Source organism: Poecilia mexicana, unplaced genomic scaffold (genome assembly GCF_051168715.1).
Source record: "Poecilia mexicana isolate PSO_F unplaced genomic scaffold, ASM5116871v1 scaffold_12, whole genome shotgun sequence".
NCBI classification, from domain to species: Eukaryota; Metazoa; Chordata; class Actinopteri; order Cyprinodontiformes; family Poeciliidae; genus Poecilia; species Poecilia mexicana.
In genome coordinates this window covers 27,492,652-27,508,484 of record NW_028263381.1, presented here as the reverse complement: position 1 = coordinate 27,508,484, position 15,833 = coordinate 27,492,652, and the positions used below count along the sequence as shown (strand labels likewise).

The following is a 15,833-nucleotide window of genomic DNA, read 5'->3' as shown; positions in this document are numbered from 1 at the left end:
AGACCAGAACCCGGTCCTGGTCCTGGTCCCGGTCCCGGTCCTGGTCCCGGTCCGGTCCCGGTCCTGGTCCCGGTCCCAGTCCGGTCCCGGTCCCGGTCCTGGTCCCAGTCCGGGCCCGGTGAGGAATGTTCCTGGAGGTTCTGCTTCATAACATCTGCAGGTTTCAGCAGATTCTTGTTACATAACCAGGAAGCTTCAGGGCATTTAAACAGTTTCATAAGAGCAGCAAGTCTGAACAGAACCTGAACAGAACCTGAACAGAACCTGAACAGAACCTGAACAGAACCTGGGCAGAACCTGAGCAGAACCTGAACAGAACCTGAACAGAACCTGGACAGAACCTGAACAGAACCTAGACAGAACCTGGGCAGAACCTGAGCAGAACCTGGACAGAACCTGAACAGAACCTGGGCAGAACCTGAACAGAACCTGGACAGAACCTGGACAGAACCTGGACAGAACCTGGACAGAACCTGAACCGAACCTGGGCAGAACCTGATCATCTCTGTGAATCAATAATTCGCTTCAGGATCGTGAAAAACCTCTGGAACATTCAGGAGGTTCTGACCCAAACGGGTCCAGCTGGGTTCCGGTTCGGTTCAGTGAAGCTGAAACTCTCGGCATCGTTTCACATTCATCTGCTCTGATTTGACTAAACTCTAATCAATAATTCACTTTATGATCATAAATCCTCCTCGGTATTCCATAAACCTTCATTTGTTCATCAGGAAACTGGAAACTCCAGTTTTAACAGTTTTTAATGCTTCGTGTTTCCTGCCAGCAGGGGGCGCTGCAGAGCTGTGTAATAAATCAAACTGAGATGAATTGATATGAAAATGAAATGTATTTATTATTGATTAGGTTACATCGATCTAACTCTGCTTCAGATCCAGTATGTTTAGTACTGTATTTATTTATTTGATTGATTATTGAGTTTAAATCAGTTTTCAGACTGCAGCTGTTTCCTCAGACAGCCTGTGGGGGGCGCCACAGATGAGGTGATGGAGTGGAGTGCTTCCAGAAGCTGCTCAGCTAGAAGAAAACCGACTTTAGATTAGAAAATATTTTACTGTTATTATTCAGAAAGTATCTGGAATTTTCTGTTACCTTTAATATAAAATTAAATCATTTTTCTCTCCATTAAATCATTTAATCATCTATAAATTTCTGTCTCATTGCCTCATTTTTTGGCGAAATACTTTCAGCTGAGCTTGACTCTGTGCTCTGGGTGTTTATTGGCTCGGGGCGCCCCCTGCTGTCTGTGGCAGGAATAAACTGCTGGTTCACATGTTTCTGTTGGGCTGAAGGACGAAGAAACTTTCACAAAATCCAGTTCTTATCTACACCTGTCTGTGCCCTCAGCCTGAAGGTCAGGCTGAAGGTCAAACTGAAGGTCAAACTGAAGGTCAGGATGAAACACGAGGTCTCAGGATGTTTCCTCCGTCTCACTGCAGCTGATGCTGATTCTGTTTGATTCCGTTGATCAATTTTCCTTTGTTTTGTTTTTCTAATGAATTATTTAGTTTGAACATTATTTTTTAATTTCCATTTCATTTTGTCTATTTGTTCAATAAGAGTAATAACTGTAATAATGACATTCTAACATGCTAGCTTTGGTTCCCAGTATAGATATGTGTGTGTGTGTGTGTGTGTGTGTGTGTGTGTGTGTGTGTGTGTGTGTGTGTGTGTGTGTGTGTGTGTGTTCACACACAGCATGGTTTCTGTTCTCCAGTTCTTTTTCTATAAATTATTGATTTTTGAACAGTTTTGTTTTGTTTCCTGTTTTTATGATGTTATAATTTAATGAGCTGAATGTTTGACCTCCAGCTGACCTCGATGCTAGCGTGGCTAACATGATTACAGTTTAGTAAAAAACCTTTTCAGGTAAAATAAAATCTTTAATGTATGTCAGACACGGTGCACATTGCATCTTGATCTGTTCAGCTAACGTAAGACTGTAACAGACAGGCTTCAGGGTGTAGAAGATGTATCGGTACTGCCGTTATGCTGTACTTAGCTAAAAGGTTTTCATAATGGATGTGTTAATTACTGACTTTTTTCAGACTTGGGGTCATTGTTCACACATTATAGGCCTCCTTAAGACTTTACAATATTTAATATATGTATATTTTATATAGGTGCTGGTGCCTATCTCCAGCTAAGAGGCGGGTCACCCTGGACAGGTCGCCAGTCTGTCAGGGCCACTCAAAATATCCCCATTCACTAAACACACAGAAAGCAAAGCAATAATACTCACACCAGCACACACTCCTTTGTTTTTATTGATCCTACGACGGTTGAGCTGCAAATGCGGTCGTGCACAAGCTTTGAGCCAAGCTAGGCTTTCCGTATCAGATTTGGGAAATCTGTGAATTTTATTTCTACATTAGCATGTGTTTACTACTGTAGCTTTTGTTTGTGAGACGGTCACCACGTGGTCGCTGCGCTGTGACGTCAAATGGGCATTAGCCAATGACCTGCATGTTTTAGATGTTCCCCTGCTTCAACACACCCCATGCAGATGATTGCAAAATAAGCAAAAAATGATAAAAGATAAAATGATAAAAAGATAAATGATAAAAAAATGATAAGCAAAACCCTGTTAATCAGTCAACAATTGAAATCATGTGTGCTGAAGCAGGGGGACATAAAACATGCAGGTCAGTGAGCCCTGAGGACCTTCAGTACAACAAGATGCAAGTCTTTGTATTTTATTATATATTATATTATATCATATATTCAGTTACATTTAAAATATATTTGATATTCTTAGATACAGTCAATAAATAATGTGTGTTGGGTACCAGGTTGGGTTTTTTCTTCCTTTTCAGCTCTGACCATCAGAGGGCGCCAGGAGCCACTTTTCCGTGGTGGGTGTGTCAGTTGGTTCCTGCTGGCTCGAGTCATCTTCATCAGAGGAGTATTTCAGCGGCAGGCTCCTGCACTCCACCGCCAGAGTGTTTGACCTATTGTGGTGCCTCTCTACTGTTTGTCTCTTTGAGGTCGTTTCTAGTAGCCTTCAAACCTTACCTGTTGTTTTGTGACTCCTTCCAGGACACTTTCAAGTTTCCCCGGAGACCTCCCATTCTCAAACCCTGAGGGAGTTCCGTCCACGACGCTGGGAGCCATACTCACCGGTCGCTGGAGCCCCGAGGCTCATGGAGTCTCTCTCCAAGTCAGCCCCCACTCAACCGCGACCTGGTACCGGACCTCTCCCCCGACCTGAACAAATTACTACAAGTAAGCACTGAACCCATACCAGTAGCCTGTTTTCCTACAACCATTAAACTCACCTCCACTCTCCTTTTGTGTGCAGCCGTGCCAGTCTTCCCACTGCAGCGTCACGACTGCGGGTGTTTTTGACCACTTTTATCTTTGTCAGTAAAACATCTAAACTTTTATCCTGCCTCTGAGTTTCTGCATGTGGGCTCAGAAATTAAGACCCACCATGACAATGTGAACATGAACCATAAAGTGATTCGGAATGAGGATCCTGGTGGACTGGGGGGTTTCCCCCCCCACACATTTTCATTAAAAAAATAAAGTTTTTCCAACATTTAGAAATTTAGTTTGTTACACTCTTTGGACACAACTTCTGCTGAAGAAAAAAATGAATTAAACAAAACATGTATATGAAATAATGTATAAAAAGCAACAGTAATTCGTAGAACGGCTGCATATGAGTTTATCTGGGACTTGATTCTCATGATGCCTCAGCATTGAGGAGGTGGATTTATTTAAATAGACAGTTTAGTCAAACATGTGCGACACTTAACCTGCAGAACATGATATGAAAGTAAACTAAGAGTTTCAGCTGAATTTGGATTCAGATCAAGTAGAAACTGACAAGAACCGGATGAACCAACGAAATGAAAACTCATTTATTTTCCAATATGAGATCAAAATGTTCCCACACTGAGGAAACCTTTCCTCTGAGGCTGCTCCACAGGTGATGCTGCAAAAGATCAAGAATCCGTTTGACAGATCGGCTTCCTTAGAAACAGTTTGGTGCTTTAATGTCACTTCGGTCAGGCGACTTGCTGAAACCGACACGTTTTGGTCTGTGGGCTGGACGCATGCGCCGACGCGTCGCTGTTACTGGACCACTAGTTTCCTCTAAGGAATCAGAAAATGTTTCAAAGAATTTTTTGAGTTCATTTCTGGATGTAAATGACATAAAATTACATTTTCATCAGTTGGGAAACAATAAAGCTGCAAAAGTGATTTAAACTTTTGCTTTGTTTAAAAGTTTAAATCATTCAGTTTGGATAAAAGTTCAATTCCAACAAAAATACCTGATAAGAAATGAAGCATTGAACATGAGATGAAGATGGAAAGTTTGTGGAAATGAGACTTTATTTAATGTTTAAAAGGATAAAAGGTCAGTGGATTTATGAGAAACAAGAAATGATTTGGATTTTTGTGTTATAATTTATACATTACATATTTACTTATTACTTTGGATCATTAATCAGTATTGAGGTGATTTTCATTTGGTCTTGTCTGTTAAAACTTTTTGCACCAAGAACTGATGGTTCCCTCCAGCCTGAGTTGGACGACCTGCAGCCGGAGGTCACCGTCTGTCTTTGCTCTTTGTCTTTCTATGAACAGACCGGCTGCAGAACGCTCTGATCGGCTCGGAGGAGCAGTTTGCTGAGTCTTCTCCTTTTGCAAAAGTTTGCCCATAAAACTCATCTACGTCGTCTGTGGTTCTTCATGTAGGTTCAGGAAAAACACCAATCAGTTCATTTACTTCACACACAGCTCTGAATGTCAATCAGACTCCAGGTCCCGAGTTAAAGACGTTAAGTTTCCTTTCACAGCAGCTGATGAACATAATGAGGTTATGATCCGGGTCACATGGAGATGTCATCCAGTCAAACCAGTCAGTCCATCCACTGGTTTGACTGGCTGACGCTTCAGTTCAGGCCAGTTAAAACATTCAAACGTCTCAGGAAGAGATGAAATAATCTGAGTTTTCACAGATGAACGTTTCTACGTTGGCTGATGGGATCAACCTGACGTTCCTCCGGCTCCAGGATCAAGCGGCTCCGGTCCGGTCCGGTTCGGCCCGGTTCGGTTCGGCCCGGTCCGGTTCGGCCCGGTTCGGTTCGGTCTGGTCCAAACACACAGCTTTCTTTAGGCTTCCAGGGTCTCTTCATGTTGACAAAAGCAATAAATCCAGTCTCCAATCTGAACAAGTGGAGGTTTCATGAAGAGCCAGGAGCCTCTGATGGCTCCATGATGACGTCATGAGCCTCTGGTTGGTTGGTTCCACCAGACTGACACGTTTCTGCTGCTTTCATTGATTCTGACTTCATTTGGTCAGAAAGCTTCTTAAGGTTTCTGTTGTGTGTCCAGCTGTACTTTAACACACCAACACTCACTACGAAACGGCTGCTGTAACTCCACTTGGCCACCAGGTGTCACTGTGAAGCCGCAGAGCATTAAATGGTTTCCAGTTAAAAGACCAAAAACCTCGAAGTTATAAATTCCCTGTAAAAACAGCAGAAATGTTTTTCCTATAAGCTTATATTTCAAATAGTAATTATTTTAAAAAAAATAATACATTTGAAACCCTATTCAGTTTTTCACTCAATTCCTTGTCCTAATAAATGACCAAGCAAGCTGGCATTTTCCTTTCTACATTAATAATGTGTGTTCTTTATATATTTAACAGCTTCATAATGACATCATCAGCATCTGAAGACATGAGGCCCAGCAGCCTCCCGGTCAGGCCTGGACCTCCTGCTGGCCACCAGCTGAGAGCAACAATCAACAAAACGGGAAATCTGAGCCGAGAGACGGTTGGAAGAAAAACCCAAACAGACCCAATAAAAGCATCTTGTTGGAGAAAAAGCAGCAGGGAAACCTGATGGACGCTCTGCAACTACAGCATGGGGCTGAAGTCTGAACATGGCGGCTGGTTTCAGGTGGCGGAGGAAGTGGAGAAAAGTCAGTCAGTCAGTCAGATGAAGGCGACAGACGACAGAGTCAGTGATCGACTAAAGTACGTCTTTAGTGGTTTGTCTGTTTGGAGCAGGAAACACCGTGGCTCTGATGGGATGCCCCCCCCACACGACGCCCTGAAGGCGCTAGAGGAGGCAAATATTACCTGTTCAAAAAATAACTAAAGCCAGACCGTTCACTTTGTGTTCAACAACAGAAGATGACTCCGAGAACTCAGGAAAATCTCTTTGGCTTGGAGACGGCATGGAGAGTGTCACTGAATGGACTAACTGCGTTTGCACGGTTCCTGCATGCTGCCCAGCCTAACGACCTGACAGCAACGTTCCAGGTGTTGGCAGAACGGGCCAGACTGACGGCCTGCGTCCAGAACCTGCAGGACAGAATCAGGTTCACGGAGCTGAAGCAGAGAGACGTCCGTCTGACTCAGGAGGAGCTGCACAAACACACAGCCAGCAGCTCATAATTACAGGTACTGAAGCCTTTAAAGACACTGAACCGATCAGAACCGGGTCGTCTGGGTCGGTGCTGGAAGCGGCTGTCTGCTGTCCGGTCTGTGAGGAGAACTGTCACTATCCTGGATGCACGATGGGTCTCAGGCCACAACGCTGTGAGGTCATGAAGGACGGAGCCTGTAGGTCCTGCACCAATAAATGTCCTGCATCCAGAAAGGTCCAACTCACTGAAGCAGAAGTGGGCAGACATGTGACCAGAACCAGAACCAGGCAGCAGGAGGGATCAGGTCAGGTCTGTTAGAGAACCTGGAGAAACAAATGCAGGAGCTGGCAGCAGAGAGGACACACCTGCTGGACCCAGCCTGCCAACACGTGGTCCAACTGGGTCAGACCAGACCGGTCAGCGTTAACTCTGGGTCCACTCACGTTCTGCTGGACTTCCTCATCAACAAGATGAAGCAGAAAGGAGACGAAGCGAAGGTGAAGAAACTGGAGGAGATGGACAAGAAGATGGACGACAGAACCAGAGCAGAGCTGCTGATTCTGTTTCTAGATTTGACCTTTGAACTCTGATCAGCTTCCTGTGAAAAGCCTGTTTTATACTTTTATAGCTTCAGTAAAGCTCAGCTGCTTCTCTGTCCAGACAAACAGACGGAGCTGCCTCAGATTTCAGGTGAATTAATCTGGAAATGGACTTTTCCACTGGAGAACCATTTGAATGACTGAGAGTCCAGCTCCACCTAGAGGTCAGAGGTCAGGTTTGAACTGGACAGGAAGACTCTAGGAACCAGGATATCAGAAGGGGGTGAAGAGGTACAACTGCAGTACTCAGAAGACACAGCAGATGGCAGCATAACAGCCTCTCCATTAACCACTGAACAAATCCCTGCTTCATATTTCAACACTGCCACTTCGTTTTTACAACGGGATTAAGACTCAACAAAGTGTTGAAACTAATTTTAACTCAACTTGCAAGACTAACTTATTAGTCCTTTTCCGTTTATAGTTTACATTTTTGTCTTGCTATACTCCACAAAAATATTGTCAACTTTATAATGAAACTACAAAGCAAGACATTGTATCACAGATTTACATTGGAAAAAGTCGCATCTTTCTTCTAAAATACTCAAACTTCTGTCTTGCAAGAGACTTTGTCAAGATATCTGCCTCCATGTCATCGGTTGGACGATATTCTAACTTGACTTCACCATTCTGCACACACTCACGAATGCAATGGTAACGAATGTCTATGTGCTTGGTTCTTGAATGGTCCACCGGATTCTTTGCTATTGCAATGGCTCCTTGGTTGTCCTCCAGAATCACTGCAGGCTTTGTGACCATTCCAAGATCATTCAGTAATCTTCTCAGCCTTTTCAGCTGCTTGACTGACAGCAACATACTCAGCTTCTGCTGAAAGTGAAACTGTTTGGTGCTTAGCCAGCTCACTGCTCCTCCACTGAGTATAAATATGTTGCCTGTTGTTGAACGGCGGTCGTCCTGATCTCCAGCCCAGTCAGCATCAGAGAAACCAGTCAAATCTTTGTTCCCTGAACCGTCATACTTTAGAGCAAGGTTAACGGTGCCCTTTAAGTATCGAAGAATCCTCTTCACAGCAGTCAGATGTGCAGTATTTGGACTTGCATTGAACTTTGACACTGCACTCACTGCTTGTGCCATGTCTGGTCTTGTTGTCATCGCAGCATACAGTAGACTTCCAACCATAGACTGATATGTGCTTGGACTGACAGGATGACTGACACCATCATCCTTTTTCAGCTTTACACTGATGTCAGCAGGGGTTGCCACAGGATTTGCTTTATCCATCCCGTATTTCTGAAGAACGGTTTCAATGTACTGTTTCTGATGAAGATAGATGCAGTTTTTTGCTTTGTCTTGAATAACTGAGATGCCGAGGATGTAGGACAGTTCACCCAAGTCCTTCATTTTGTAGCGCTCTTGGAGAGTCAGTTCTAACTCATCCATGCTTTCAGTCGACTCTGTAATCAGCATCAGGTCATCGACATAAACTGCAATTATCTCCAGCTCCTGTGATGAAACACACATGGATCTGAGGTGCTCTGCTTAAATCCAAGGTCCATCATGAATGTTGTGAACTCTTTGTTCCAACAACGAGGAGACTGTTTCAATCCGTAGATTGACTTTTTTAGCTTGCATACTAGATGCTCCTGACCTGGTTTGATGTATCCCTCTGGTTGTTCCATGTATATTTCCTCTTCCAGGTGTCCATTTAAGAATGCAGTGACAACATCCATTTGATGTACATGTAGGTTATTCTGGATGGCAAAGGACAATAATGTACGAATTGAGCTAAAACGTACCACAGGTGAAAATGTTAGTCAGCACCATAGAGCTGTGAGTAACCTTTGGCAACAAGTCTGCACTTGTATCGCTCCACTTCTCCATCACTTTGATGCTTGACTTTGAACACCCATCTTGACCCAATGACCTCTTTGTCCTTTGGTAATTCCACCAGATCCCATGTTTCATTTTCTTCCAGTGACTGGTATTCCAAATCAGCTGCTTCTTGCCATTCTTTGGCATTTGGACCCTTTAATGCTTCTTTCAGTGTGATTGGTTCCATGACAGAACACACATTAGCATAATGATCAACAGTCACCATATCTGCAAACTCATCATATCCATATCTCTTTGGAGCCCTTCTGATTCTGCTTCCTCTTTTAATAGTTTCATCGACAGTGACATCATCAGTTGTTTCTTTTTCTTCTGTGATGGTAATCACCTCTTTCTCTGGGCAGGAAGTGTCCTCCTTCTGTTTCCAGTCAAAGTCCGAGTCATTAAAGACGACATCCTTTCGAATCAGAATTCTTCTTTTTTCTTCATCGAACAGACGATAGTGCTGTTTGCATATCCCACAAACCTGAACTTTACAGCTTTCTTGTCGAATTTTTGTCTTTCAGCGTCTGGAACATGTGCATAAGCAACACAACCAAACACTCTCACATGGCTCATGTCAGGTTTTTTACCAGACCATCGTTGATAGGGTGTCTCTTCCTTTCAGAACAGATGTTGGCAATCCGTTTTGTATGTAAGCTGCTGTTGCTACTGCTTCAGCCCAGTACATCTTTGGTAGCTTAGCATGTGACAACATGCTTCTAGCTGCGTCAACCAATGTCCAGTTTTTTCTTTCTGCAACTCCATTTTGCTGAGGTGTATGAGGTACAGACATTCATGATGGACACCCTGAGCCTTCAAATATTCTTGAAACTCACTTGAAATGTACTCCCCACCATTATCTGATCTCAGTCTTGCAACTTTGTGTCCACACTCATTGGAGAATGTTCTCTCAAATTCCTTGAATTTACTTAAGACTTCACTTTTTTGTTTCATGAAGTAAACCTTACAACAGCGAGAAATGTCAAGCCATCCTTTACTAGCTCCACCGCCAGACTAAGCCTTTCCTGTTTATCTTTTTAGGAAAACATAAACAAGACGGAGCAGATTTATCCCTAAAAGATTTGTCTACAGAAGATAGGTTTATAGTTTATGCATTTAAAGCCGGACCGATCCCACCGCTGGCGCCTCTGCAGCAGCTGGATTAAGTTTACCTCAGCGCGGATCCTTTCACTCAAACTGACCTGTATGGATATTTACATCCACCCCTGTGAGGAATTATGATTCTTTCCAGAGTTTTTGATCAAGGTAGGACTTTAAACACCACTCTGGTTGGCTCTGGTTGCAGCTCTACATGAACTGCAGGAATAACTTGTAGTCGCTTTCAGATGTGCGTTAAGGAGCGGTGAGAATGATTTATACTTATGAACAAAACATTATGTGGCTTTTCCATCTCAACACGCCGCCCAGCGCCCGGCTCTGCCTGCACTGATAGTTTATCTGTGTTCCCAGTTGGCTGGTGTGTTAGTTAACGAACCAGCTAACCTGATCATGCAGGTTCAGCCTGGTGAGGAGCTTTGAGGAGCTTTCGCTCCTGTCAGCATCATGCTGATTTTATATTATTTTTAGTATCATTTTTTCGGTTACTCAATGTATCAAACGTATCAAATGCTTTGTCCACTTAGTCAGACAGAGTTAATGTTCGCAGCGGCGCAGAGATCTGAGAAACTCGTCCCATAAACTCGACCAACCAGAACAGTTTCTGTGACGCTTATTAAAACTCAACAGACATGAAATGAAAGAGCTACTGAAGCCACATTGGCAGCATTGCAGTGCAGCAGATTTACCTCATCCTGCAGGGCCGGTCCAAGGCTGATGAGGCCTGGAGCAGAATCTGACTGAGGGGCCCCTTTTGTTGCTACAATCATCAGCACCTCTAACAGATGTGTTGGATTTAATCTGAGAGAGGGGGACTAGATTAACTGGCCAACCTAAAGAGCAATAAATTATAACTGCAGTTTACTAAATTGTATTTGTGAACAAACAGCTCAAACTTAAAGATTAAACTCACAGCATCAGATTGTTGCTATGGTAACAAAACAATCTAACTATGAATATTGTTCTTTGAACTTTTACAAAGTAAACTTGCCAGCTTCTTAAAATCTTACATATAAATGTTAAACAATTTAAAATATTTTAATTTATGCTGAAATTGAATCAAGTTTAACAGCATTGATCATCTCAACAAACAAGTGTTACATTTATGTATCTGTGATTTCTGTTAATGTATCAGCAATTATGGCCCCTGAAGCCCTGGGGGGCCTGATGGAGCCGCCGACTTAATTTGGATTAATTGATATTCATTTTAATTGTATATTCTGATTTGTTGTTTTTAAGACTAGTTGTGGGTTTAAGTAATGTTTCACTGGTGATGTTTTCCCATAACGTATAATTACTGAGTGATATTTTAAAACATCCTGTCACCTTAACATCTTTTAATACAAAAACACGGTGGACCGCCTCGGCGCCTCGATCTGAGCCGGTTTTCTGGGGGAAACCCTGGTCATCAATGAAGGTTACAAAGTATTTTGACCCACCTATGGATTCAGTCTGTATGGATCCACAGACATCACTATGGACCAGTTGCAGCTTACATTTGGAAAGGATTTCTCCCACTGCCACACATGGCTGTCTTGTGAGCTTGCCTTCCACACAGGCTTCACAGAAAGGAAGTTCTTTGTCTGCAGAGAATTTCACTCCATTCACCAGATCTTCTAGTTCCTTTAGTTTGGTGGTGTGACCTAAGCGCTGATGCCACAGATTAGCTGTTATTGATGCACTATGACATACAGGTGAAGATCCTTTAACTGGTACAGTCTGTTGATCTTTGTGTTCACATTCCTTGAAGAGTTCCATCCTTGCCATGCATGTAGCACCAAGATTTTTTGAACTGCACTGTATTTCCTTTTCTTGTAGCGGTTCCCACTGAAAAAAGATTCCCAGGGAACTTTGGAACATATAACACATCATACATTGTGGCAGGTTTAGCATCACTTATTTTCAAGGTCATGTTCAATTTCACAATGCCACATCCTTGAGCTTCCACCACCCTGCCATCACCCAGTTTTACAGATTGTGTTTTTGAAAACTGCTGGTAGTTTTGACAAACTTCTTTGTCACAGGTCATAAGTTTTGATGCTCCAGAATCAATCAACCACTCGACTTGTCCTGGTCCTTCACTTAGATTTGAATTTTCTGCAACAAAGGCACTCTCAGAGGGATTTTCTTCATTTTCACATACTACATTTTTGGCTTTGTGATTTTTGATTTGATTTTTGGACAGTTACGCTTTATGTGTCCTTCTTTGCCACACTTGTAACATCTCCATGAACTCTGTCCTTCAGCTCCCACTACTTTTGAATGGTCCTGCATTTCTCTGTGAACTTGTGTTGACATGGCTGATGCACCAGCTGATGTAGTAGCACTGTAGTCATCATTAACACTGGCTCTTTTTTGCTCTTCATTGATTAATGCTTGCTGAACAAACTGCAATGTCAAATTGTCCTTATTCGTTTCGAGAGCAGTGAGGATTGTAGCATAGCTTGGTGGTAAACTACCCAGGAGTGTTACAATCTGATCTTCCTCTTCAATTACAGCACCTGCTGCTCTTAGCTGACCAGTCAGTTCCTTCATTTGTTTTAAATGGTCATTTAAGCGGTCCTTTTCTTTCATTTCACATCTGAAATATTTCTTCTTCAAGAACAGTTTATTTGCTAAAGTCTCTCTCTCAAAATGTCCTTTTAGCATGTCCCAAGCCTCTTTTGGAGTTTGGCAGCTTGTTATTAAATACAACTGGGTTGTACTAGCATTTTAGCATTAACATGGAAAATGCTCCTTCTCTCTTTTAGTAAATGCTCCATCTGAAACTTCCACGTTGCCCAGTTCTCTGCTCCGCTCAGCTTGTCGATAAACATCTTATTATCCATTGTGAATCCCACAATTCTGTTTATCTGACTCAAAAACTTCACTTACAGAACTTTTTAGCGCTCTGGGCCCATAACCTGAAAGAAAACAGGCGTTTCATCGTGCGTTCATTTATTTCTTATTTCTCAAAACGGTACAACACAACTGCAGTACTCAGAAGACACAGCAGATGGCAGCATAACAGCCTCTCCATTAACCACTGAACAAATTACTGCTTCATATTTCAACACTGGGCCCAGTCCGGGTCGGTCTCAGGCATAAATTACATATTAAAGACCTTCAGTTTAACCAGATGAGAAGATGGTCATCTGTTATTATTTATAGTAACCACCAATATTCTGATAATATTCTGTTAGTTCCAGTCTTTGAATTGTAAAAAGGAAATCTTTGTTTTAGCATTAAACTGAACTGTTCTCATTCTCTGCAGGATGAGATGCATCACATCAGATTATGAAGATTTAACCTCAGACAGTTTTCCAGTCCATCCAGGACCTCCTGCTGTTTACCAGATGAGAACGAAGAAGGAGAAGATCGGGACTCTGACCAGAGTCAGTGTTGGTCAGAAAGATTTGAAGAAACCAAATGAAACCGTTTTACTGGTTGGAGAAACAGGAGCAGGAAAATCTACTCTGGTCAACTACAGCATGGGAGTGAAGTCTGAGGATGAAGTCTGGTTTCAGATTGTAGAGGAGGAGGAGACTCAGACAGAAAGTCAGACATCAGATGTGACCGTTTATCAGGTCTTTGATGGTCAGACTCTGCCGTTCTCTCTGACCGTCATCGATACTCCGGGGTTTGGAAACAGCAGAGGGATTTCATGGGATGTTACTATCAGAGGAAGACTGTTGGAGCTGTTCCAGTCTGATGGATCCAGATCCATGCGGTGGGTCTGGTGGTGAAGGCCAGCGATAACCGACTGAGTGACCAACTGATGTACATCTATGATTCAGTGATGTCTCTGTTTGGTAAAACATGGAGAAACACGTTGTAGCTCTGATCTTAAAACACCAGAACATCTCCTCCAGACCCTGCTGGCTGCAGGTATCAGATGTGCCAAAGACGGGAAGAACCGGCCCGTCCACTTCCTGCTGGATGCTAAACAAACCTTACAGAGGGAACCAGCAGAGAGAGCAGCAGCTCTGAGGTATTCCTGGGGTTTCTCCTACAGACAGATGGACCATCTGACTCAGTACCTCACCACATCCAAACCTCAAAACCTGGCAACAACTGTGGAGGTTCTGGGTGACCGGATCAGACTGACAGCCTGCATCCAGAACCTGAAGGAGAAGATACAGCTGATGGAGCTGAAGCAGACCGAAATCAGGCAGACTGAGGAAGCTGTGAGGAGCCATGAAGAGGAGATGAGGAGGAGCCAAAGCTTCACTGTAGAAGTTGATGAGGAATACAAAGAAAGGCGGCATCTGGATGGAGGGATGTGGGGGCTGGTGTTTTATGACGGAGCGGTCTCCTGCTGTCACTGTGACAAAACCTGCCACTGTCCCTGCACCGTCACCTGGTATCCTGCCACCTGTGAGGTCATGAGAAATGGCCACTGCTGTGTCTGTTACTGTCATTCTTCAGCTCATGTGAAACGAGAGTGGATGTACCAGTCCAGAACCAGGAGAGTCCAGAACATCCTGGAAGATGTGAAGAGGAGATAAGAGTTCAGCCAAGGAGGATGGATGAAGAAGAGAAATCTGCTGCAAAATCTGGAGAAGGAAAAAGAAAAACTGTCAGCAGAGAAGTTCCAGCTGACTGATGAGGTGTATTACCATGAAACTGGAGCAGATCGTCCTCAGAGACCAGTCTCTGTCCACTTTTGTCCACTTGGACTTCCTGATTGGCCAGATAAAGGAGAAGAAAGATGTATGGAAAGTCCAGAAACTGGAGGAGATGAGAAGAAGATATGATGGAGATCAGGTGAGATCAGGGCTGAGGTACATGGCGTCTCATTCCTGGTCCACAAAAACAGGAAGTGAACATGTTGGGTCCAATGAAAAGACGAAGAAACAGAATCTGACGGTTGTGAGGGATGAGCTGCATTCTTACGTTTAGCAGCATTTGGTGTGAGATAATATTCTGTTAGTTCCAGTTCTATGGGTTTATATATATATGTGTGTTTCTGAGGCGCCACCTACTGGTGAGAAGGAATGGCTGGACTAGTGACTGGTGTCACTGCTTGAAACCAGTTTGGTCTTTGACCCCAAACAGGTTCTTGACCAGTTAGTTGCCCAAGTTTTGTCTGGTGCTGGAAACATTGTAATTTAATGACTTGGGCTAATTGTTAGTAAGCTAGCCAGTAAATTATGTTTTATAGATATTTCTTTGTTCATTTAATGTTTAAGAGCAGAATTCCAGATTAGCTACAACGACCATGTTAATCTATCCAGTCTAAGTCACTCACTGTTCATCTACTGCATGAAGAGAAATAAAAGGTGACCTAAAATGAGTCTTGATTGTCGTCATCATTATTCTTCAATAAAGATAAAATCGTTCAGCTGATAATCAGAGAGCAGAACCAGTTTCAGGTTCTCCATCAGAACTAATAACCAGCTGAGCCTCCATCGTGTCTCTGAGAGCAGATCTGACATCTGGTATCCTGGGTGGGATGAACTCCATGAACAAAGCCTAATGTTACAGTCCCTGTGTTTGCTGATTGATTGATTGATTGATTGATTGATTGATTGATTGATTGATTGATTGATTGATTGATTGATTGAACTGCCTTGTTGCTGAAATGTGCTATACAATAAACTTCACTTGATTTGATTAAAATAGTGGATATTAATGAACATATAATGTTGTAAATATACCGGGCCCAGAGCGGCACCGGGCCCAGAGCGGCACCGGGCCCAGTATGTTGTGCATCATCCACCTGAGTAACGTTTCGTGGCTCCTTCTTCTTCTTCGGCCGCTTTACGTGTCGCGTCCACCTGAATAAAATGCAGCTGCCGCCCTGGGTTTATCTTCTGAAGCAACAAGTTAAAAGTTTTATTTGATTTAATAAACCAGAACCAGCTGTTACTCCATCACACAGAAGCAAAAGGAATCCGG

General features: G+C 43.1%; 1 pseudogene; it reads left to right on the top strand.

The window, feature by feature from the left end:
• Window positions 1-5,711: 5,711 nt before the first annotated feature.
• On the top strand, window positions 5,712-15,213 carry LOC148156302 (uncharacterized; annotated as a pseudogene).
• The last annotated feature ends 620 nt before the right edge of the window (window positions 15,214-15,833 follow it).